This window comes from Archocentrus centrarchus, chromosome 7 (genome assembly GCF_007364275.1).
Source record: "Archocentrus centrarchus isolate MPI-CPG fArcCen1 chromosome 7, fArcCen1, whole genome shotgun sequence".
Taxonomy (NCBI): domain Eukaryota; kingdom Metazoa; phylum Chordata; class Actinopteri; order Cichliformes; family Cichlidae; genus Archocentrus; species Archocentrus centrarchus.
The window spans coordinates 34,500,209-34,526,814 of record NC_044352.1 but is presented as its reverse complement, the minus strand read 5'-3'; the positions used below and the strand labels follow the sequence as shown (position 1 = coordinate 34,526,814).

The following is a 26,606-nucleotide window of genomic DNA, read 5'->3' as shown; positions in this document are numbered from 1 at the left end:
TGGGACATCATGTCTCGCTCCATCCACCAACGTCACGTTGCACCACAGACTGTCCAGGAGTTGGCGGATGCTTTAGTCCAGGTCTGGGAGGAGATCCCTCAGGAGACCATCTGCCACCTCATCAGGAGCATGCCCAGGCGTTGTAGGGAGGTCATACAGGCACGTGGAGACCACACACAATACTGAGCCTCATTTTGACTTGTTTTAAGGACATTACATCAAAGTTGGATCAGCCTGTAGTGTGTTTTTTCCACTTTAATTTTGTGTTGTGACTCCAAATCCAGGCCTCCATTGGTTAATAAATTTGATTTCCATTGATGACTTTTGTGTGATTTTGTTGTCAGCACATTCAACTTTGTACAGAACAAAGTATTCAATGAGAATATTTACCGTATTTTCCGGAGTATAAGTCGCACTTTTTTTCATAGTTTGGCTGGGGGTGCGACCTATACTCCGGAGCGACGTATATGTGACATTTATAACACATGAACCAAAATACTCCAGCCACTTGACATCTCCGTGAACTGCAGCTTTAAGGCAGTCTTGCGTAACCTGTGGGCGCAGTGGATGATGGATGGAGAGCACAGCTTAACGGCAACTGGGAGAATGCGCCACCCAACTTTCCTGGAAGTCATTGGATGGATCAAGAAAACATGGGCTTCAGTGACAAACCATCCTGTTGGGATTCAGAAAGGCTGGAATAATTGGAACTGCAGCTGACGATGAGTCTGACTAATGCGACACAGAAGAGGAAGCGGCGCTTCGTCTACGGAGTGTACGGAATTGTTTAGAAGTGACACCGAGGATGAAGAATTCAATGGATTGATGGTTTGGTTAACTTGTTAGTATGTTCTTTATGCTATGGTTATCTGAATAACTTAATGTTACGTTAACATACCGAACACGTGTTCGTTGTGCGTCATGTAGCTGAATGTGCTACGTTAGCATAACGTAGGCGTACCCGTGTTCGTCCTGTTCTTTAATCCATTATTATTTTAAATTGCCGTTCAAGATGGAATTTCTGCTCTGGGTCTCGGATTCTATCAACACCCCCCCCCCCCCCCCCCCCCCCCCCCCCCCCCCAAAAAAAAGTGCGACTTATAGTCCAGTGCGACCTATATATGTTTTTTTCTTCTTTATTATGCATTTTTTGGCTGGTGCGACCTATACTCCGGAGCGACGTATAGTCCGAAAAATACGGTAATTCATTCAGATCTAGGATGTGTTATTTGAGTGTTCCCTTTATTTTTTTGAGCAGTGTATGTAGGACCTCTTTTTTGCATTTGTGCAATATTTCTAAAATTAGAACCATCCTTTCTCATAGTGATGCTGAAAAGCTATTTCATGCATTTATTACTTCTAGGCTGGACTATTGTAATTCATTATTATCAGGCTGTCCTAAAAGCTCCTTGAAAAGCCTTCAGCTGATCCAAAATGCTGCAGCTAGAGTACTGACAGGGACTAGAAAGAGAGAGCAGATTTCTCCCTGACCCTGAACACTCCCTTAGTTATGCTGCTATAGGCCTAGGCTAGGGGGGGGGGGTCCCATGATGCACTGTTTGTTTTTTTTACTCCCCTCCTTTCACTCTGTTTATACCCCACTCTGTATTTAATCATTAGTTATTCTGAATCTCTGTCTCTTCCACAGTGTGTCTTTTGTCCTGTCTCTCTCCCCTCAGCCCCAACCGGTCACGGCAGATGACCCCCCCCTCCCTGAGCCTGGTTCTGTTGGAGGTTTCTTCCTGTTAAAGGGAGTTTTTCCTTCCCACTGTCACCACATGCTGCTCATAGGGGGTCGTTTTGACTGTTGGGTTTTCTCTGTATTATTGTAGGGTCTTTACTACAACACAAAGTGCCTTGAGGCGACTGTTTGTTGTGATTTGGTGCTATATAAATAAAATTGAATAGAATTTTCATTAACACTTAAACAATTTGTACATCAACGTTCATATTTACATCAATGTTGTCATTTTACAGTTGTTATGATAGAGTCCAACACCGAAGCTTATCCCTTTTTACTATTATAACTGGACATAAATATGAATGAACAAAATAAAATAAAAGGGAAGGACCACACACACACTTAAAACAAAATTACGTGCACCTGTTTAAACACACATTTGCTAAAATCTCACTTCATTGTCGAATTAATGTAAAAATAGGTCTCCATCTCCTAATAAGTCCTTCTGAAGGCTTAAGGAATATGTTATTTTTTTCCATCAGATAGAGTTCCTAAACTCTGTCCAACCACATGTATGTTGGATGATTGGGTTTCCACCATTTTCTCATGATACACTTAATTTCTGCAGTCAATAGTAATTGTAACAGACACTTGTTAACTGACCCCTCTAAACCTGTGGGAATTAACCCAAGCAATGCAGCCTTGGGCTCTTTTGCAAGATCTTGGTGGAATCGTTTCTTGAGAGTGTAAAAGACATTATTACAGTGTATATATCTTGCTTAGAATAAGACCAAAGTGTGTGCAGATGTTTGGGCAATGTGGACAGATTTTTGCCATCACTTCTGGTGTTCTGAAAAATTGAATAACAACCTTCTGTTTGAATTCTCTCCATGAATTTGAGCTTGTTACCAGATGCGCATGATTGCCTATTTCTTCCCATGTATGTAATTCAGCATCTCATTTCCTTTATATAAGTAATGTAGTGTTTACAGTTATGGATAAAAACATGCAGTATAGGTGACTTATTGTACATCCTGTATAATGACAATAAAGGCATTCTATTCTATTCTATTCTATTATGAATTTTCCACCTCCATTTACTCTACAAATTTTTAGCATGTACTCTTCTATTGAGTTTGGATCAAGAACTTTTTTCTCTCATGTTTTACTAAGAAATTTCTTAATTGTAATAAGTGGAAGAAGTCTGTGTTACTAAGGTCGACCTCTTTTAACTATTCAAATGATTTGATCCTTCCCTTGTTATGAAGTTGGTGTAATTTGACAAGGCCATTTTTGGCTCATTTTTTAAACCCAACATGAGGGAATGAAGTCCTGCAAAAATCTAATGCCTGAAAGGGCAGATATTGCTTTTGGCAGTCCAAATAGAAGTTTTATTTTCCTCCAGATTTCTAACGTTTCCTCATCCACTCACTTATTTGAATTTTTAGGAATATTGAGGAATGGCATGAAATGAAGAGTTAACGTACACGGGCTCTTTTCCATATCATACCAATGTGTACCTTGAAGCACCCTTCAATCACACTATCATAGGTTTCAATTGTGTTGCCCAAAAATAGTGTCTAAAATTTTGTTTACTTTTTATATGTAGGGCTGCCACTAGTAATCAAGTATTCTATAGATTATTCCATCGATTACTTGAGTAATTAAATAAGAAATACTTTTTTCATATTAACAGTTCATCTGCATATTTTAACTTCTGTACTGCAGTTTTTCTCTGTGAAACAAACTGGGTGGATGGAGCAGCTACAAAGTTCTCTTTTCTTCACTTACTGATCAGGTAGTTGATGAAGGATCTCCAGCTGTTTCTCAGTAAAGGTTTAATGGTGGTTACGGGGGGAGCTTTTGTTTTGGACGCTAGAAAAACGTTTCCTTTCACTCCACCTTCTCTCTTTGCGCTTGCGCAGACTGCACGTAAAACAGCTGCCTGCTGCTGTTGTGTTATCGTTGTTTATGTTGAAAAACTGGGGGCTGCATGAGCACGATGATGTAATGCTTTGTATTCACAAGCATTCTCCTAAACACGTTTCTACTGCAGGTTTAATTTTAGTCACTAACCAGGGATTAAAGTATAAAAAATATTTTGATGGGGACGGGGTCCTTCCAGTATGGAAGAGGTGAAATGCTCCACTTACATGGAGACACCTGAGCACTGCAGAGTTTAAACGAAGCATCGAAGCAACAAATTTGCTTCAATGATTTTTTTATAATCAAATTATTTGAATTACTTGAGGAATCGTTGCAGCCCTACCTAAAAAGTAGCCATAATTAGAGATGAGTCTGTAAATGAGGAATTGTTATTGAGAGTTCTAAATCTCTGCGTGCTTGTTTTAGGGTATAAAATAAATTAGGAGATGGGGATACTTTATGTTGTTCTAATAGACTTACTCTGTTTTCAAATTCAATCCACTTAGCTTTGCATCTCTTTTTTCTTACACAAGCAAATTAAATTATTCACCCTCTTATATATGCTGTTGCACAGTCCCAAAGAATGAGAAGTGATATTTCAGGTGACTTTTTTGTGTCCAGATAATTTTTTTTGTCACGGTGCAGGCAAGGCAGGGAGGACCCCAATGCAGGATGCAAGGCGAGAGTTAGAATTGGACTTAACTTTATTTAAAAGGTGCTTAAACTCAAAAACTGGCTTGACAGGAACCAGCTACACCAAGACTCGAAAACTGAAAACACGAAACGTGAAGACCCGAAACTCGAAAACACACAACTGACGTCAACTTAGGCGTTACAATGACGAGGACTTGAACAAAGAACTAAACAACACTGTGACTTAAATACACAAAGGGAACGAGGGGTGAGTGGAGACAGCGGGGCAAAACAGGTGAAATGAATGAACGTAATACAGGAAGCAAAACTGAACCAACATAACACACGCAGACCTAACACAGAAAACGTGACAAAGGGGATCAGACAATACACAACTGAGAAAATTAGGAGACACACTAAGAAACACAACCCAGAAAGTACAACAAAACAGAACTAACCAAAAGAAACTCAAAACACTGGGCCACCAGCCCAGGACCATGACATTTTTAGTTCATTTGTTACAAATGTAACAAAGTCCCCATCATTTAGCAGTGATGTATTTAATCACCAATGCTTGTTATTGGTTATGGCCTATGTCTGATAGTAATGCAGGCGATGCGTGATCAGAGATAGTTATTGGTAATATTCTGTGGAAGTAGGATTTGGGGTGAAAAAAACATAAATTCTAGAATATGATGAGTGTCTGTGAATAAAAACTGTACTCTAGGTCCTTGGGAAACCTGCTTCTCTATATGTCTGCAATACCAGACTGCTTCACAAAGGGTTTCAGCGCTCTACTCATTTTGAATGTTGGAGTTCTTAAAGAAAGCTATCTATCCATACGTATAGCCATGGCACAGTTGAAATCCCTACCTAGAGCCATGTAGTAGGAATGTTATAAGGACTGCATTTATGAAACCATCCTCATTCTGAGGATGAGGAAGCTGAAACACGGGCACAAGACCGAGCCCAGTGGCGATCGTTTGCCGCCCAATAAGCCCCATAGGCATGGGAGGGTCTCAGTCTCAGTCATTCTGAGTGTATATATTCACAGGAGAAACATGAATTCATCAATCGACCCAGTTACCATAATAAATCTTCCTTCTGAGTCTTTGTGGACATTGACTGTTACGAAATGAACCTGCCTATGTATTAGGCTGGAATGTCCTTGGTTTTTGTCAGAAGGCTGTGAAGAGTAGAATACTTTATCTGCCCAAGATTTCATTAGTTTATCATGTTCAGAATCTGAAAAGTGGGTTTCTTAGAGGAAAACTATATGGCATTTATAATTTGTCAGCTGATTAAGGACCTTTTTTCTGTGGTACACCCATGATTTCTATGTTTCCTCTCCGCCCTTCATGTCCTCGCACTTTTCTTTCATCATTTCTACTTGCTTTTTCCTCCATTCCACCATTTCCTCCAACCAAGGCAAGAGTCCTCCTTCCATATTTTTTACAGCACTTTCTCCCTGGTCAAACTCGGTGCAGATAGCAGTTGAATTGCTAATGATTTAGGATTTCGTTTTTTTTTTTTTTTTTCCTTCTTCAGTGATTCGGTTATTCGCCAGGGCTCATTTTAGTTCTTCCCTTTCCAGTGAGAAAAATCCTTTTCTTAAAGAGAAGAGAATATCAGCTTTTACTGATGCGATGCTATGCTTGTTTGTTCTGTAGGCGGAGTTTGTCTGGGTTTCTCTGAACTTGTTACCGGGGTTGTTTGGGGCCGAACCTCATACTTAAATTTTTGAAGATTTGACGCTATGTACATAAAACTAGTGAGTCTGACACTACACTTCAGCTTGCTGAAACTGTGTCTAGAATACTCTATGCGCAGTTTGTGATGTTGAGCATTGTTTTCCAATGGAATTAGTTAAAAAATCTGCAGGAGCCCCACAATATGCATCTTACTCCATTTAAACTCAGTAACCCTAATCATTTATCATTGTGAGATAGGGACAATATTAAGAATTAGGGTGCATCATGGCCATATGTTCTGTCAAAGTTTGTTCATGATCAAACTTTCGGAGTCCGGATGTAATGATCGAGAATGCTGAAAATTGTTTATGATTGAGTTTGACAACATTGGGTATTATCTATTGCAGTGTAGTATCAGCACATAGAACATTTGGGGTGTGCGAGGTACATGCTCTACTGTGTCCCCTTCTAGTTTCCCCATTGAAATCTGATGTGTTTTCAGTGTTATTTTAATTGTGTTTTGTAGATAAATATGTACATTTTTTTGCACATTACCCAGCAGTAAAAATGTGAATTTGTAACCTTTCTTAAAATGTAAAAGTTGATTTGATACGAAATTATTGCTAAGAAATTAAATGTTTTGTCCACTGAAACGCTAGAGTACTTTTGATTTGAAAGGGGAAATAAAGGAAATGCTGAGTTTGTACAAACAGTGTAATGCTGTAACTTTAAATTGATGCAATCAGGTCACAAGTACTAAAATAGCTTGATGGATTATTAGAACACCACTGATTATTAGAAAGAATGAGAAAAGGCTAGTCATCCTCTGCATAAATAAAGGCTGATAGTCTAACTGTAAGTCGTTATGCTGAGCTGTGGTTAACTCACCATAACTGAGCTCGTGTGGTGACTTCCATGACAGAATCATGGCCGTTTTAATGCAGTGCTGCCTGATGACCTAGTTATGACAGGTATCCAATAATTTCAGTGTTGTGCCTTGTGCACAGAGATTTCTCAAGATTCTAGAAATCTTTTGATTTTATATACTGTAGATGATGAGATATCCAGAGTCTTTGTAACAATGAGGTACATTTGTTTCAGATGCAGTTTTTTTGATGATTGGGGAATCGCTGTCTCTTTTTACTGTCAAGAAACCCTGGGTCTTGAAGATTTTTTTTTTTTTAATATACACCCAGTCAAGCAACCTAATTAGTTGCAAAATATTACTCCAGCTGTTTCTTTTTGGTAACACTTTTCTAACAGTTTGTTTTTACCCCATCTGAACCTTTTTCAGTCATATTGCTGCCATCAAATTCAAAATGAGTAAATACTTTTCATGAAATAGTAAAATGTCTGTTTAGAAATTGTTTTGTCTATTGTGAATAAAATATGGTTGTATGAGATTTGCCAATCATTGCATTCTGATTTTATTTACATTTTACACAGTGTTCCAATATTGTTGGAATTGGGGTTTGTAAGATGTGGAGTAAAAGATCTAAAGTCCAGCAAAATGGAACATATAGATAATATATATGTGTAGTGTGTGTGGGGTTACATTTGCAGTTGTCTCTTCTCTTGCAGATGTATTTCTTTGTCAGTGCAGCTGTTTAGATGCAGCTTTCTAAATGACCTCATACAGCTAGAATAGAATATCTTAGAATTATAACTACTGTCATGACTCAGTCATGATGGAATTAATTTTTGTATTTTGGTGTCTGTCTCTATGCATCATATCAATGAATGCAACCCTGGCCATGGTTGATGTCCTGGTGACTCCCTATAGATACAACCTTTCTCCCAGTCAAGTGACATCTGTGAACATTTTACTAAATCCCAAGCACAGATGACATATTTTAGTTTTTAGTTTGATAAACATCTTTTAAACTCTGTTGATTTGTTGCCATCCAATGAAATGTATGGATTTAGATGTGATGTAGTTTTTTAAAATGTGACAAGAACTTTAGTCTGGTTAAAATTTTATCAAATTGTACAGCATGACTTGTGAAAGTCTGGTAACAGAGTTTAGAAATTTGATTTGATTTGTAATTTTTATATCAGAACTTGGGACCTAAATTGAGATGACATGACCAAGACAGTAGACAGTAGAAAACCTTTATTGTCATTCATTATACACCAAATGTATGCAGAACGAAATTTCGTTGCATTTAGCTCGTACAGAGATTAAAAAAACAAACAAACAAAAAAAAAAAACGTAACAATAAAATATATACCAGCATAATTTTAAAAGTTTTACATAATATGATAGATGGCATCGCTAAATAAACACAAAGTATGTAAATATCTAAAAATGTAAAGATGTAGACCAGGAATATTAAATATAGGTTTATAGGATAAATACATAAATACACAATATAAATAACAGCATGGATAAGTATAAATAAGTGGCTAGTGAAAAAAAACAAAAACTTGTTCTTATAGGAGAGGTAGATAAACATGCACAGATGGCATAAGGCTCAATCATCCTTGAAAATGTCCTTTATGTTGTGAGTTCAGCAGTCTAATGACATGGGGGAAAAAACTGTTACAGAACCTGGTGGTCCTGCACCGAATACTCCTGAATCTTTTACCAGAAGCCAGCAGGGAAAACAGTCCACAGTGAGGATGCGAGGGGTCACTGATAATGTTGTGTGCTCGGGATAAGCAGCGCACTGTTGTGAGGTCTTGAATGGAGGAAAGAGAAGACCCGATGATTTTCTCCGCTGTCCTCACCACTCTCCTCACATTCTTCCAGTCGGAGGCACTGCAGCCTCCACACCACACAGAGATGCAGCTCGTCAAAATGCTCTCTATGGTGCTCCTGTAAAATGTAATGAGGATGGGTGGGGGCAGGTGGACTCTCCTCATTTTCCGCAGGAAGTACAGACGCTGCTGTGCCCTCTTGACCAGTTACATGATGTTTACAGACCAGGTGAGGTTGTCTGTGATATGCACCCCCAGGAACTTTATGCTGTTGACCACCTCCACAGACTTGGTGTTAATACAAAGTGGAGCATGTCTGGGTTGGTTCTTTCTGAAGTCGATAATAATCTCTTTTGTTTTATCCACATTCAGAATCAAGTTGTTGGCACTACACCAACCCGCCAACAGCTCGACTTCCTCTCTATATGCCATCCTTGATGAAGCCCACCACTGTAGTGTCGTCTGCCTACTTGACGATGTAGTTGGTGGCAGACTTAGGGACACAGTCGTGAGTCATCAAGGTGAACAGCAGGGGGCTCAGTACACATCCTTGAGGGGATCCTGTGCTGAGGGTAATGACATTGGAGATGTTCTGTCCAATTCTTACTGACTGTGGTCGTTCAGTGAGGAAGTCCAGCAGCCAGTTCCGCAGAGGGGTGCTGAAGCCCAGGGATTCCAGTTTGTTCACCAGATGCTGTGGAATTATGGTGTTGAACGCCGAGCTGAAATCCAAGAACAGCATCCTCACATGGGTGCTTTTCTCCTCCAGATGTGCAAGGCTCAGGTGAAGAGCAGAGGAGATGGCATCCTCAGTGGAGCGGTTTGGCCGGTAGGCAAACTGGAAGGGATCAAATGTGGTGGGCAGTCTGGAGATGATGTGCTCCCTAACCAACCTCTCAAAGCACTTCATCATGATTGGAGTTAGTGCAACAGGCCGGTAGTCGTTTAGAGATGAGATATGAGGTTTTTTGGCACTGGGATGATGATGGCGGACTTAAAACATGACGGGACTTTGGCTAGATCCAGTGAGGTGTTAAAAATGTCTGTTAGAACATAAGCCAACTGGTCTGCACATTCCCTGAGGACCCGACCCGGTATGTTGTCGGGGCCAGGGGCCTTCCGTGTGTTGACTCTCCTCAGAGTCCTCCGCACATCAGCGATGTCAAGACAAAGTACCTCCTCCTCCTGATGGGGGACAGCTCTTACTGCCGGGGTGTTATTTAGTTCCTCAAATCTCCCAAAAAAGTTGTTTAGTCCATTTAAAAAGTCCACATCATCATCACACACAGAAGGAGCCACCTTATAATTTGTAATGGTCCGTATGCCATGCCACATGTCCTTGGTGTTAGAGGAGTTGAGAAAAAAATCATGAATTTTCTTCCCATGAGCCCGCTTTGCTAATCTAATAGCACGATTTAAATTGGCTCTCGCTGTTCTCAATGCATTCTCATCACCAGACTTGAAGGCTGAGTTTCTGGCTTTGAGCACTTTGCATACTTCATTGGTCATCCATGGTTTTTGATTGGCACGGGTGGTGATGGTCTTTGTGACGCTGACGTCCTCCATGCATTTGTTTATATATGCTGACACAGTCATGGCATACTCATCCATGTTGATGTGGTCACTGTAAGTGGCAGCTTTCTTGAACATATCCCATTCAGTGCATTCAAAACAGTCTTGTAATGCCTCCATAGCCCCCTCAGGCCACACCCTCACCTGCCTCACTGTAGGTTTTTCTCTGATCAGCAGGGGCTTATATGCAGGAATTAGCATAACAGATAAATGGTCTGAAGAGCCAAGGTGGGGGCGGGGGGCTGCCTTGAATGCACCCTTCATGTTGGTGTAGGCCAAGTCTAAAGTGTTCATACCTCTGGTTGCACAGTCCACATGTTGATGGAAGTTTGGAAGAACTGTCTTCATATTAGCCTGGTTAAAATCCCCGGCAACAATGAAAAAGCCTTCAGGGTGGGCTGATTGCAACTCACTGATGGTACGGTAGAGAACACTAATAGCTTCCTTTGTATTAGAACTAGGAGGCACATAAACAGCAGTGATGGAAACTAGAGTAATCTCCCTAGGCAGATAGAATGGTCTGCAGATTACAGTCATCAACTCAATGTCCGGTGAACAATGGCTTGAGACAAACTTAGCGTTCCTGCACCAGTTGTTATTCATGTATATACACAGACCTCCGCCTCGGGATTTTCCACTGGAAGTGCAGCTCCTATCAGCACGGAATATGGTTAGCCCCTCGATGTTTACAGCATTATCCGGGATTGATGGGTTAAGCCATGTCTCTGTCAAAATTATTACGCAGCAGCTTCCCATCTCTCGCTTAGTAGATAATTCCAGCTGCAGATGATCCATTTTGTTCTCCAGAGAGCGAACGTTGGAGAGAAAGATGGAAGGAAGCGGCGTTCTGTAAGGGTTTGCTTTTAGCTTAGCTGTTAGCCCTGCTCGACAACCGCGCTTCCGCTTACGGTCACAACGCCTCCGCCTACTCCTCTGTCGGCTGGTTCTGCTGGTCGAGTCCACTGCTCCATAGGCCCCTGGGTCTTTTCGTAGCACTCCGAAGCTGCGCAGCCACTTCTTAGTAGTCCTGGTAACGGAGCCAAAGTCGCTAAAAATACGTAATTTCAACAGATGTTGACGATCATACGCTAACACCCTATTATTTTTTTTAACTGATTCTAAAATCCTATGTGGCATATTTTAATTAAAAAAAAAAAAAAAAATTCGTTCCTATCGCGAGCTCATGCAGCCGCAGCCGCACAGGGCGCCGCCATGTCTTTGATACTGTGACCTTTTTGACATGCAAAATAATGGGTTTACTATTCCTCTGTTACCTCCAGGTTATATTATGATTTGACTGGTCATGTTTATGAATGAGAACTGGTTCTCAAACATTTTACCTGGTAAAATAAAGGTTTAAAAAAGTTAATAAATAAAAAAACTGGTCATGTTTACATTACCAGTCTTCCAGGATGATTAGAAACCACAGCTGTTCTGAGTACACAGAAGTGATATATTTTGCTTGAATTTAACATATTCAGATTTAGCAAAAGGAATCAGATCTATTGTTCATTAATTGCTCAAGGTGACATTCTGTGTCAGCTGCAGAAGAAACCTGTCAGAAATCTGAGCAGATGTCACACTTTTTTTCGCTCACTTTGCCTAATTGCCAGTCTGTTGCTCATTTAGAGGAAATGAGAATATCATATGTCAGGTGTTATTTGTAGTTACTGCTAATAAGGACTGGTGGACATGCATCTAGGCCCAACACCCAGAATACTGAGCACACCTCCTAAATTATGAGCATCTATAGCTCCAGAAATAGCAACAGTAGTTTTGTAATGTGTCAGGCCTCTGTGCGCAGTGCAGCACGCCCATATATTCTTAAGACTTGTGATAACTGAGCAGCTGCAAAACTTTTTGATCTTGATCTGAATGTGGAAGCTCCCAAGATCTGCTAAAGTGTCTTTGATTTGCAGATTATTGACATAATTTGTAATCAATAGTGAGCTGTATTTATGGTCTGGAACTGGCTTGTATGCAGCATAAATTATCTAAATACATTTTAAATGGGACTAATCCAAATCCCCCCCTAGTATCAGCAGGTGAGAAAAAAATTGTATGTTGTAAACCTAAAGTTGGGATTTCAACCTGCCAACCTACCAAACTGGAACTCTTAGATTTCCAGTTTGTGTCCATGGTTTTACAGTCTCTGCCTATTGTAAATCTCAAAATTGTTTTGATTGCTTACATAAGTGAACATACCAATATAAAAATACTGTTATTAATGTCATGTAAGTAGCATATTCAGGAAAATGAAAAAATTCTTTCAGAAAAAATATGTGATCCAACCTACATCTGTGGCCACATGCTGTGAGAAATGATCAAAAGAATAAGACTGCAGATAAACGTGTCAGAAGATAAGCTTCAAACGAACGGTTTCTGTGCCCAGCTTTAGAGTTAGGAGTTTGGTCATTTGGATAGAGGATCATAATTGAAAGTAGCCATTTAAGGTGGTTTGAACATCCAGTCAAGATGCCTGTTGCACATCTCCCAAGTCAAGTATTTTAGGCATATCCAACTGTGAAAAGACCCTAGACTGGACACCTTGGCGATTTTATGTCCCTCAGCTAGCTTGGGAATGTCTTGGTGTACAGTAATCCCTCGCTACTTTGCGGTTCGCTTTTCGCCGACTTGCTGTTTCGCAGGTTTTCAATCATTATTATTGTAAAATATTTACTACGTTATTTTTGCTGTTTCGCGGGTTTTTGCGGTACTCGTTCTTCACATGCATAGTACGTGTTGTACAGTAATGTATATATTTGGTGTATAAGTGTGTGGGGAGGGTTTATAAAAACTTAAAATAGTGTATAACTACTAAAATAATGTACAAGTATTAAAATAAACATAGCGTCCCTACTTCGCGGATTTTCACTTATCGCGGGTGGTCCTGGAACGTAACACCCGCGATAAGTGAGGGATTACTGTACTCCTAGAAGAGCTGGAGGAGGTGGCTGGGCATTACTGCCTAGAACGCAGCCCCCATGACCTGAACCTGGGCAAACAGTAGAGCAATGGAGGGATGTTATTACTCATGTATTAATGTAAACGTACATTTTTCCTGTTGTAGTTGGATGGGCTAAAGCTCTTATTGTGAAGTATCTTCTCAGTCTGCAATTGTTTATTTTTTGATTGAATTAATCTGATATTTATTTCCTTGATTACCTGTGGTAATACAAGGTTTAAGAATACAGCATATAAATACGGCAGCCTTAAACAGCCCATACTACTCACACACTTTCCTCTGCAGCTGTGTATTTTCTTTGAAAATAATCTGGACTTGAGTCGGTCTATTTCTACCAACACCGAGCTAACAAGCTCTCAATGGGAGCTTTGTTAGTGGTGCGCTGACTTGTGGCACAGCAGAGCACCATTGTTCTCCATCTAACACACTGTAGTTTCTATACTTACCAGAATGATGCATTGTGGATGACAGACGCACTCTCCTGAGACAGCACTGGGTTTGTAATAAGACTGTATGTATGACTAAAAGTTATATTTTAATGGGCCGTTTCATTGCTTACCACTTCTTATTCTAAATTCTCCTATTTCTTTCCATGTGCACACACCAGGCTATCCACATGATGTACCTGATTGTATAAACCAGGCAACTTTATTAGGGATGCTCTGACGCGGTTACAGTACCTAATGGTCACAATTTGGTCATTGTCAAAGTCACTCATGTCCCTGCTCTTGCCCATTTTTCTTACCCTCCCCTCACCTTGTGACCACAAAGGATCTTTGCGCCTTGCCTCCTAGTAGGTCCTATACCTTTACAGGTGCCAATATAATAATAAGTGTTGTTATTTTTACTCATCTGTAATTTTAATGGTGAGGGTGATCAGTGTATTGTATTTTTAGTATCTTGTATCCATAAAAAAAAGTGCTTGTATGAATGGGTGAATGAGGCATGTTGTACAAAGCGCTTTGAGTGCTCGAGTAGAAAAGCGCTATATAAGAACCAGTCCATTTACCATTTACCAGTATCTCACTGACAGTCTCTGCATCCAGTGCAGATATTGTGATGATAGTACATCTCTTCTGTGCAGAGATTTGGTTTGTATAGATTTCACCCTAGTCAAATATACTGTGGCTCCTATAACAATAACAGACAATATTGAATTTTTACACTTCATTTCACGTCACACAGAAAAATACAGACTGTCACACACCAGCATCTTCTGGGACGTGTGCTTGGTTTAAAAATAGTAACAAGGCTTAACAAAATCATCCAGCAGAATGATGATGTTGAGTGAGCCTATCCCGACTATTTATGCAAAGAAGAATTTGCAATGATGCTCATGTGAGAGTTTTCAGGTTCTTGCTGGGGAAGAAACAGAAGACGCTGCAGTAATAAATCTTTACATTTTCATATATCCCACATTGCAGTTGTTGGTCTTGAAATGTAGCATCTTGTCATCTGTCACAACTGTAGCTACTGACCAGGACTGAGCTCTGTCCCACTTCCCCAGCAGCCCAACCCAGGTAACCAGTCTCTTATACACAGCTGTAGCAGGCTCTCTCTCACTGTGAGTTCCCCAACACACACACTTGGACAGAGCTCTTGTTATAAGAGATAAGATAATGACCAGCAGTTGTGCTAGCCAACCTCTCCTGGCACTACCCCCTTGACCCCTTGACTCTCAAATCCACCCCTCCCCTCCAAAACCACACCCAGCCACCACATAACCCTTTTGCCAGGGAGCTGTCTGGCCTAACCTACTCCCCCCATCCCTGCGAACGAGAGAAGAAATCAGCCACAGCCATCTGCTCCCCTGGTCTGTGTACCTGGATCCATTTTTCATATGGTGGAGTCATTGTAGCAGAGCATGGTCTGAATAGAGGGTCGACTGCCCACCGAATGGCTAGAGATTCCTTTTCCAACTGTGCTGTATCTAGCATACTGCTCTGACAGCTTACAGATGATGTATACCACAGGGTGGTCAACACCGCTGACCTGTTGAGACAAAACGACCCTCAGCCCTCTGTTCGATGCATCGGTCTGCAGAATAAAAGGGAGGAAGACGTTAGGCGTGTGGAACAGGAGTTCCCCACATAGCCTGATTTAGCTGATCAAACGCCACCTGACACTGCTTCACCCGCTAGAACGGATCTGAGGCACCCTTTCGGGTGAGGTTGGTTAGGGGGCTGGTCAGTGCCCCAAAGTTTGGGATGAACCTACAGTGGTATCCGGCCAGCTCCAAGAACTGCCTTATCTCTCTCTCTCTTTTTTTTTTTTATCTTGGGATGTGAGCAGGATGCCACAGCTGCTGTTTTCTCTGTCTGAGGACACACCTGCTGACACACCTGGTCCCACGTGGTACTCCAGATACAGTTAGCTGCTTCAAAGACTCCAGGGCCATGGCCCCCTGCTACACATGCTGCATCTAGGTGTCGCTGTAGATAATAACGTCATCCAGGGAGGCAGCAGCATATGCAGGATGCAAACACAGCACCCTGTCCATAAGGTGCTGGAAAGTGGCAGAACTAAAGGAATAGCCAATTCTTTTTGAACTACTTTTGTCTTGGGTTCAGACAACCCACAGGGCCGTGAACATACTGTCACACTCATGCGAGTTTCAATGTGGCGGTGTATGAGGGTGGTACAACTTGGCAGGGGGAGAACACACACTGGCAAACCACTGTTGCAGTGTAGCAACATCTGCTATCTGGGCTGATCATCACAAAAGAGCAAGGTGGGAATGTTTGAATGTGGTACCTCAGGCCTCAACTCATCTCTGTCTTTCACCAGTATTTCACCAGAGAAGCAGGCTCTGCTTCCCTCCATGCTTTTAGGAGGTTGAGGTGGTATATTTGTGTGGCTCCATGCTTATCAGACCACCTCATAATCAACATCTACCAACATCTACCTCTCCTTTTGTGACCACAAAGGATCTTTGCCACTTAGCGAGTAGTTTTGAGCAACAGTGGGTCTAACCACAAATCATGGATTTTCACATCTTATTCAGGCACTCCACCAGCCCATTGGTGTTGGGGTGGTACATGCCAGTCTGAACACTGTAGACCTGAAACACCTGAAGCTTGAAAACAAGGGGCAGTGGTCATCACGCCGGTCAGTCAGTGTCTCTTTCACAATGCAAACTTGGGAGATGACCTGAAACAGTGCCTGTGCCACACTCTGTGCAGAGAGAGTGCACAGAGGCACTGCATCGAAATATCATGTTGCATAATCCACTAGGACTAAAACAAAATTATATCCTTGTGCACTCCGGTGAAATGGCCCGATGTGGTCGATGCCACTGCATTTGAATGGTACCACCATTAATGCAAAGGGCCCAAAGGCGCTTTAACACATTAGCAAACCACTGTTACAATGTAGCAACAACTATCATGCAAAGCCTGCCAAATCTAATTGGATTGTGCTGGGTTATTTTTCATGCATCGACTAAAAATTATTTATCATAACTTTGTGGTGCTCTGATAACAATGAGCAGCAAATGAATTGGGCTATCTTCAACATTTTATATGCCGGTAATTCATGCAGGCTTCTCACTGAAGTGTTGCAAACATGTGACCACTTACCACATGGCGTTAACTTATCTGCCATTTTGGATGTGTGACAATCATGGTGACAATGTGCGATCAAGTGACATACAGCACTAGAGAGTAGTCTGCGACCATCTGGCAACCATCAGTCACAAGGGAAAAATGTGGTTGTGAGTGGTTGCCTGATGTTGATGGCAGTTACTGGGAAAATGATTGCTAAAGCCCCAGTCACACAAGTCTACAGACCAGTCAGTGACCTCCAGCAACTTGTCTCTAGGTAAAAAGGTGTGCATATCCCAACCAATGATCCATCTGCCTCCTCGAGATTGTTCCTGACTTTTCAAGACATTGTTCAAGGGTTTTCCTTCACCAAGGAAAGAATTCTGCCATCATCCATTTAGCTGTCTTCCATGGTTTTTCAGGCCTGTTGATTTTTCTGAGCCGGCCGATGTATTGATTATTTGTAAGAATGGATCAGATTGTTGATCTGGATTCCTTTAGTTTTTACTACCTCTGATAGTTTTTTTTTTTTTTTTTAATTATCCTAATGATGGCCTCCTTCACTTCACCATCAATATCCCTTTGGTTCTCATATTGAGTTCTACTGAAAAGCTACTGTAAGCTACTAATGCAAGTTCAACACTTCAAATGAACTCCAGATCTGTTATCTGCTGAAGTGGATCAGATCGACAGTTGTTGAAACAGGCTAAGAAAAGATGGAAGGACAGTCATTTCTTGAGTTATCAGTAAGGTGAGCCATTGTATATGTACAGAGAACACAAACTCATAATCCCATTTGTCAAGTAGTGGTAACATGATGAATGAACGAGACTTCACACTGGTTCTTCCTAAATGCAGAACTAATTTAACCAGCTAGTCTGTAACTGTGTGTTGTTTAGTGGTAGGCAGCTATCTAGTCACTATGTAAGAGTGTTTCACCCACAACTAAAGACAGACATATTTTGGAACACGTGTGTGAATAAGAAGTATTTGTTTTACACAGTGAAAATATGTGGTAAGGATACAGATGTTAAAATGTGCCGTGAACTGTTAATTTAGTCTTATGAAGACTGTCGGCAGCCGTCCTGCTTTTTTTGTATGGCAGCGATACCTGCAACAAGCAGGAGAGAGTCTAATGTGGGTGTATGGGGTGGTACCAGACCAGACCATTTCAAGGCTTTAGAAACATTATTTTGCAATTTAGATTAATATAAAATATGAATAAATTATTATATAAATTGTATTAATATTTAAAAATATAAAAATAACAGCTTTTTTTTCTCTCACAGGTTAGTAAAAATTTACATGGGCCAGTAAAACTCAGAGCCATTTAACATTACTTATTAACGTTATTTTTTAACATCTACGGCATCAGAACGTCCGTTCTCTACAGCAGGAAATGTTACATCAATGCACAGGACACAGCGCAGTTCTCAGAATGTTACATATGCTTGCTTTACTTCATTGCAGCCACCACGTGCTGTCATTCACTAGCACACTTAACACACACACAGACAAACAGTAAAGGCTATTCTATGCCTGAGTTTAGGTTGCTTGTATACCTTATTGTATACCAGTGAGCAGTTCATGTAAAAGACCTGTTTTCTTTTCCTTTTGAATATTTATTATTTGTTATTTAAAAGACAAAAGTATTTCTTATCAGATTCCTCGATTAATCAATGGAATAATCGATAACATTCTCAATTACTGTTTTTTCACTGTTTACTATAGAAATTTCTGTTTGTTACAGTGTGTCCACAGTAATTTCCATCCATCCATTTTCTTCCACTTATCCTTTTAAGGGTTACGGGAGGCTGGAGCCTATCCCAGCTGTCACAGGGCAACAGGCGGGTTACAGCCTGGACAGGTCACTCGCTGGTCCACAGTAATATAAATAAATAAATAAAATAGGACATTTTCTGTGAATTAACAGAAAACTTTCTGCTTTTTAATTACAGGACACTCTGGGCAACGAGCTAAAAGAACTTTTCTTTAATTTTACATGTTGATTTCTTACAATTTAACCCCAAAGAGTTTTGCTTATAGAGTTCTTTCATCAATTCTTTCATTTCATTAATTACAGTAGCATTTTTTCTTTTACAAAGATAAACTGAGATTTACTGTTGAACTTGAACTTGATTTTCTTATATTGAGATATCGCAGGGATTAAATGTGCAGTTAAACTTCTTTACAGTAACAGAAAGGGGATTTTCACTGGGCTGGTCCACAGTTCGTGGCCCATGATGTAAAATGAGTTTGGCATCCCTGCACTACTACATCTTATCTTTGAGATTAAGCCATTCTGTTTTTGATCAAAGAGTAGTGCAGCTTTAACTAAGCTTTAACTTTTTACCTCTGTTCACTGAACACTGTTATTATTAAATCACACAGTATTCAAAATAATTTGGTGAAACCTGACTCTGGGCAGTGAATAATTTCCACATACCTGAGATCATTGTCAGTACAATTTGTCAATAGAACAGGACGTTGTTGTCATGTCAACAAAGATTGTTGGCATGCTGATTTATTGACAGGATCACAGTGAGAATTTTTGACACCCTCTTCATGTATCACAGCATTATGTGACTTGTTATTAACACTGTCATTGCTGCATCTGTGGCCTGATGTGTAGACAGTAGTGCTTATCATACCCATGTAAAAGCACATACTGAGATGTAATCAAGAAATCATCTGTAGAAATTGATAACCTCTTTGGATTGCTGTCTGTCTGTCTACTTCTCTCTTCTTTTGTCTCCTCTTATTTAAGAACAACCAAAGTCAACTTCAACCCCCAGCAGCATGATTTATATCTGTTTATTGACTCCTGAGGAATCCATGCTTTCCCTAGAGATTGCTCTGAACTAACAGGTCTAAGAAGCTGGACTGATTTCTCATTCAATGGTCTCTGTAAGCTGTGTACACTGTTACTTTTTCACAGAGGGCCAGGTATATTTGGATAGGTAGCCCCCCCCCCCCTTCACCAATGAAATCAACATTTAAAAAGTTACACTTTGTATTTACCTGGGCTATCTTTGTCTAATGTTAAAATTAGTTTGATGATCTCTGTCATGGTTGAGGATTTTCTGAAAGCAGACTGAGGTAGCACTAGTCAAATTCAAAGGCCTTAATTTACACAATAATATTAAGAATGAGTGTGTTGAAGTCTGAGGCCATGGTCCTCAGCCAGAAAAGGGTGGAGTGCCCACTCCGACTCAGGGATGAGTTCCTGCCCCAAGTGGAGGAGTTCAAGTATCTCAGGGTCTTGTTCACGAGTGACAGCAGAAGGGACCGGGAGATTGACAGACGGATCGGGGCTATGTCTGCAGTGATGCGGATGCTGCACCGGTCTGTTGTGGTGAAGAGGGAGCTGAGTTTAAAAGCGAAGCTGCCGATTTACTAGTCGATCTACGTCCGTACCCTCACCTATGGTCACGAGCTTTGGGTAGTGACCGAAAGAATAAGATCGCAAATACAAATAGCAGAAATGAGTTTCCTCCGAAGGGTGACTGGTTTCTCCCTTAGAGATGGGGTGAGGAGTGCAGTCACTCAGAAGGGCTCAGAGTAGAGCCGCTACTCCTCCACATCAATTAGAGCCAGTTGAGGTGGCTCGGGCATCAGACTAGGATACCCCCAGGGCGCCTCTTGGGTGAGGTGTTCCGGGCATGTCCCACCGGGAGGAGGCCCCGGGGTAGACCCAGGACACGCTGGAGAGATTATATCTCTCGGCTGGCCTGGGAACGCCTTGGGGTCCCTCTGGATGAACTGGTGGAGGTGGCTGGGGAGAGGGAAGCCTGGGCTTCTCTGCTTAGGCTGCTTCCTGCGACCAAGCCCTGGATAAGCGGAAGAGAATGGATGGATGGATGGTGTTGAAGAGAACTGAGCTGTTATTAAATATAACACTCGCAGTCAGGGAGGGTCTGTGGAGATGGAAAGGTGCAGGTAGTGTGGGGTGGCTGAATGGAACTATGTAATTATTTGAAGGGTGTGTGGATATCAGGGAGCAGGCTCCTATCCAGTGAAAACTAGGCTGCAGCAGTAGAAAGTGGGCAAGCAGGTTAGAATCCAAAGTGAGCAATTTAACAGCAAGGAGCAGGTGACTGTGTTGACGTGAAGAATGCGATCCGGCTGTGTGCTGAGAGGTCCACATAGATTCTGGTCGGTCCTTAGTAGCGCCTCCTAAGTCCTTCTCTAAATCCAGCACCAGATGGTGTTGCACAGATGACACTCCAGTGTTACTCTCTTGAGTGGAGAGCAGAGGAGGTTGATAACCAAGCGAGGCCTCAACAGACCTGTGGCAGAGGAGATGAGTGTGTTGTGTGCATATTCCACTGAAGAGAGATGGGAACTCTAGACAGATGGATTGATGGATGTGACACAACAGAAGGCTGCCTCTTGTTCCTGGTTTGCTCTTTTTGCCTGTCAGTTGGATTGTGGTTGGTAACCAGATGTTAAACTAAAGTCTCACAGAGAGCCTTCTAAATATAAGATGTGAATTGAAGTCCTCAGTCAGAAACTGTGTCAGAAGGAATTACATGAAGGTGGAATGCATGATCAGTTAATAGTTTAGCAGTGTCTGAAGCAGAGGGCAACTTTGGTAGGGGGATGAAGTGTGCTGCATTGGAGAACCCATCAGTGATTATGAGAATGACTGTGTTATCATCAGAGATGAGCAGATCAGTAATGAAATCTAAGGCTATGTATGACCAGGGACCGCTTGGAGTACGTAGGGGAACAAACTGATCCATGGTCAGCTGTGTGCCAGATTTGTTGCTTGCACACACAGAGCAGGCCAGGACGTACTCCCAAGTGTCAGTCTCCAGAGTTGGCCACCAAAATGACTGTTTCAGATGGGAGCTATTCCGACCCATTCCAGGGTGACAGGCAGGCTGTGTGGACCCAGTGTGTTACCTTGGACTGAGAGGAGGCAGGGACACATCTGGGTCAGGCTGGGCTTGATGTATCAGGTTCTTGATTTCCCAAATTACAGGGCCAATGACACAGGAGTGGGGGCAGGATGTTCTCAAGAATTATTGGGTCAGGGTCTGTGGAAAACTGATGATAAAGGGCATCAGGTTTGGCATTTTATGAACCAAGGCTTTAAGTGATAGTAACGTTTCCACCTTGCCTGATGAGAATTTAGACATTTTGTACTTTGGAGGACAGATTTTTGTGGTCAGTGCACACAAGGAATGGTTGTTCAGTATTTATCAAATTAGCCCTGGAGGAATGGCTAGCAATTCACGGTTACCTACATCTCTTCTCTTAGCTGGCAATAATTGCCAGGAAAAGAAAGCACAAGGATGGGTCCAGACACTGATGAACGACCACTCCCATCAGTTCAAGGTGTCCACCTCCGCAATACATTGTTTGCTCTATATGTTGATTGGCAACCTTAAACTGCAGGACCTGCTCATGCTTCTCTAACATGAGGAAATGACAGTTCAGTGAGCTGCTAAGTGTGCTTGGCCCAGTGTTTGGATGATCTTTCTGTCATGACTAAGAATTTTCTGAGCCCAAAAAGCAGACTGAGGCAGCACAAGTCAAATTCGAAGGTTTTATTTACAACAATAATATTGAGTGTGGTGACGAGAAAGAACTGAGCTGTCACTAAACATGGTGTGGCAGTCAGGGAGGGTCTGTGGGGTGGGAGTGGTGCAGTTAGTGTGGGTTGGCTGAATGGAACTGTGGGTATGTGTGGATCTCTTACTTTCCAAGAGATAAAGCAGACTGGTTTCACAGGCAAAGTAACTGAGTTCTTGAATGAGGCACAAAGTAAAATATGGGCAACAGGAGTTACTAAAGATCAAGAACGAAGCACAGGGAACAACATACCAATTTACCAGCATAGTGGATGGGACGTCCTGGTGGAGAAACAATCTTAAATACATAGCCTTAGATGACTGGATGGCTTACAAGGGTGCATCAGCAGACCTGAGAAGAGCAGCTCCACGCTTGGGTGGAGGCCAGGTGAGGTCTCCCCATTAGTCCACCTGAAGCAGAGAAATAAAAAGAAAACTCAGCCTTCACAGACCCTGACACTCTGAAACATTTAAGTGTGAGAAATATTCAAGAAACTAAGAAATCAGGAAGGAGGAAAATACTTATTCCCGGCTCTGTATGTGTGGACAAAAAGTGCTTAAATAGTCAAACACTAGGCTGAAGTTAGCTTGATAATTAGTGGGACTCACTGTACTGACCTCACTATATGCACTGACTTGAAGCTGGGTTAGATATTAGGTATATTAATTCATCAATTTTATATGGTCTTGCAGTCATAAGTCTCCAAAATACAAAAATCATATTATTTTAAAGCTGGATGGTATCATAATGACACTAATGGTCTGTGATTTCTAGAGCATGATGCTTAGGTTACTTCTGGCTTTTGGTAATCCCTAAGCCCAAAATTTTCCTGTTATATAATATCACATCGTAATTGCCATAAAATTAACCAAGCACAGTGATGCTCCCAAGAGGATGAATCTTCTCCATTTGGGACAGTGTAACAGCTGTATTTTGCACTGCTATAAGGACAAAGTGTCATTAGTTCCCATGAGTTCACATTATCTAACTGGCAGATTATCATGAAATTTGTTATTCAGCCTCACAAGGACATAAACAATTGCCCTAGCCTTTCCTATAGTGCCTCATTTTTGTAAAAACTGTGATGTGATCCTGTTAAAGCTGCAAGAATACAATCCGCACACACAGGATGTATATATTCATCCATTTTCTTACACTTACTCCCGCCAGTTAAGGGTTGTGGCTCGGCTGGCGCCAGCTGTTAGGGAGTACACCCTAGACAGGTCAACAGTCTATCACAAGGCTAACACATACATGACCATTCCCACTCATATTTACACCGATGGCCATTTTAGCATCACCAGTTAACCTTACAAGCATCATGCCATTGGACTGTGGGAGGAGGCAGGGGTACCACACAAGAACACATAGAACATTCAAAATTTACACAGAAGAGTCTACAGAGGTGGATGTGACCACCACAGTTTTTATATTATGAGTTGTAATGGTCATTGCTCATCGGACAAGTGTATGACAATACAACTATAAAAAAATGGATTAAAAAAAAAAAACCCTACCTGAAACACTACATCATCGGTGCCTATGGATGGATGAATTGTTTTGTTTGCAGGCTGGATTCCGCACACTGACAACTCACATTGTCACTCAGGTAGAAGCAGAGTAGGACTTTCCGGCAGAACTTATGCTTCCAAGGTGTGTGCAGAATGAAAGGAAGCCTTAAGAGGAAAAAACTTAAACATCTGTAGTATAGATATATATAGTATATGCTACTAGTTGATATCATCAAGGCACTCATGCACTCTAAAACACATAGGTCTAACCTCAAAGCTTTTCTGTGTACTCGAAGTGTTGCTGAACCTCTCGGGTCTCCTAGGTTACCAACTCATCCTCTGAACTGTCCAGCATGACTGACCCAACTTGATCTGGTCTCTTTCTGTATCACTTAGTCTCTCTCTCTCCCTCTGTCAGTTTGTTTTGAAAGAAGGGATCAGTGAATCTTCAGCTTTACTCACAATTCTTAAATTCATGATAAATAATATTTAGTTTGTAGCTAATCAGTATTGAAAGTCATCTACCAGCCATTTGGTACCAGGAGGGTAGAGTACAGTCAGTGAAAAGACTATAGAGCCTGATATGAGAGAGTTATAGTCAAACACAGCTAATGCCGTCAAACTAAAGTAAGAAATTAAAACTGACTTTGGATATGCTTATTGACCTCTATCAATAACTTGTAGCTTGTAACTGATACAAATTATAATGCCTGATTTTCAGAAGAATAGACCTGTTTAGAGTAATGATTTTAGATTTCAATGGTTGGATCATGTTTTCTGCGAATGGAAGTAAAGACTGCAGTCAATACTGAAAGCCTGAAATGCCAGCACCTGTCAAATTGTCTTGAAGCAGTTCACTGAAATATGCCTGAGATAGCTCTGTAGCATAAGGGCACTATACTTTATAAATGGAGCCAAATATCTGCACCTGCCTAAAATATTGGTCATTGATAGGTAGTCATTCAAGTCTGTACCAACTCCTCAGCTAAATCCTATATTTTTTTTTGTGCTGTGGGCAATGACTTGTTAGACAGTCTGAACTAAGAGGTGACAGAATGTGCTCTGACAGTACAAATGACACTCCTGGGCCTTTTCAGGTAGTGTGTAGTTGCTCTCTAAAGGTAGAGCAGAACTTACCCAGCTCCAGTGTTCTTTTTCTATCATCCACTAAGTAAGCAGTGTACTGTGAACACAATTGGTGTATCACTGAGTAAATATAGTGTATATTCTTTTTTGATTTTATATTATTAGCTGTCAGTAAAATGCAGGCCTCAGATTCTAGGTTGTATCTGGGTCCTGAGCCAAGCTCCCTTGGTACACCTGTAGAAATGAGCACCTCTTCATGTACAGCAGGGCTCATCAACTACATGTGTCCAAGGGCTGGAATGTTTCTCCACAGACACTGATGCTCTCGTAAAGTAAAATAAAATAAAGATATTATTATTTGATATACTGATTTTCCTATCAAAAGTATGCTATTTTTAATGATGTGATTTGCAAGTCTTGCACTTGGATGCTATTCTCTGTTTTGTTGCCGTTAAGTGAATATAGGAAAATATGAAGAGTTCAGATGCAAAATTCTCTTAATCTGCCTGGACACTTTTCTTTTAAAAGAGCATTTTCTTAATCTGGGTCTTATGGTAAAGTTCAATAATTTCATGTTATAGGCAATGGTGAGGTGCCCTTTTTTCAGAAATGTAAATATAGTAATTTACCTACTTTTTAACAAATAATATTTTGTTTTGTTGCAAAACCAGCTAAATCTTCAGTCCATCCTCTGCCCAGTGTGAATGAAGGCAAAAGGCCCAAATATTAGACCACAATTAAAGGATTTATACATAGATTCACACAGTAAAACCACAATGGCACAAAATGGCAGCAGACCATGTGGAAGACCCTCACAGCAAACTGGAGCCCCGTGCAGGCCGGGGAATAACGTTCGGCAGCAAGTAATGATCCTTCCGCAGGTTCACTGATGGAAATCTCATTACGATTTTTGCTTCCTGTAGTTGGACAAGTTTGTTTGCCGAACATTTTTTTCTACACACAACAAGGTTAGACTCACCTTCAGCTGTATTTATAATCTGATCACCAAACACATAAGCACACTCACTGCTTATGTGTTTGGTGATCACACGGTCCAATCTTGCATTCTGATTGGTTCTAGGGACATGGAGGCTTTTGCGGGCAATGGGAAGTGGCATTTGAGACTTTTGATAATTCAGACTGGTCAGAGATGGATATTTAACGGGTTATGACGCAACACGACTGATTGGCGTATAGTACATGTAGAAAGGATTTCATAAATATCATTCATATCATCTCAGCGATTTTTGCATCTGAACTCTTCATATTTTTTCCTCCTCGCTAGGCTATCTTGATTTCAGTAATATTTGAGGGGCTTTGGCAGACCGATGTGGCCTGTGGGCCACCAGTTGACGTATTTTTGGTCATTTTTTTTTTTTTCCTCATAGAACAGCTGTGTTCACAATTTGGCAATTAATTCCCTGGGTGACAAATGCTGAACCTATTTACCAAATGAACCAGTGAAGCAACACAGAAGCTTTACTTTCAGTAGCTGGAGCAACGTACCTTTACTAAATATACAGTTAAGTTTGTATGGGTCCTTTGTTCTTCTAGAGTGAGCCATAGGAAAGCACCAGTAATAAGTTGTTTTTTATGGGAAGGCAGCCTCAGCCTCACTTTGCAGAGTACGGCAATTCAATAATTGTTAGATGCTAATACTTATCATCACAGCTAGGCTGTGTTGGCATGGTTAACACTAAGGTAACTGATTGATGAATG

The 26,606-nt window shown here is 41.2% G+C and overlaps 1 protein-coding gene across 1 annotated transcript in view; it reads left to right on the top strand.

The window, feature by feature from the left end:
- The window catches only part of prkcz (protein kinase C, zeta), a 178,615-nt gene that overhangs the window by 53,597 nt on the left and 98,412 nt on the right, over nt 1-26,606 (top strand). The gene's annotated exons all lie outside the window — the stretch shown is intronic.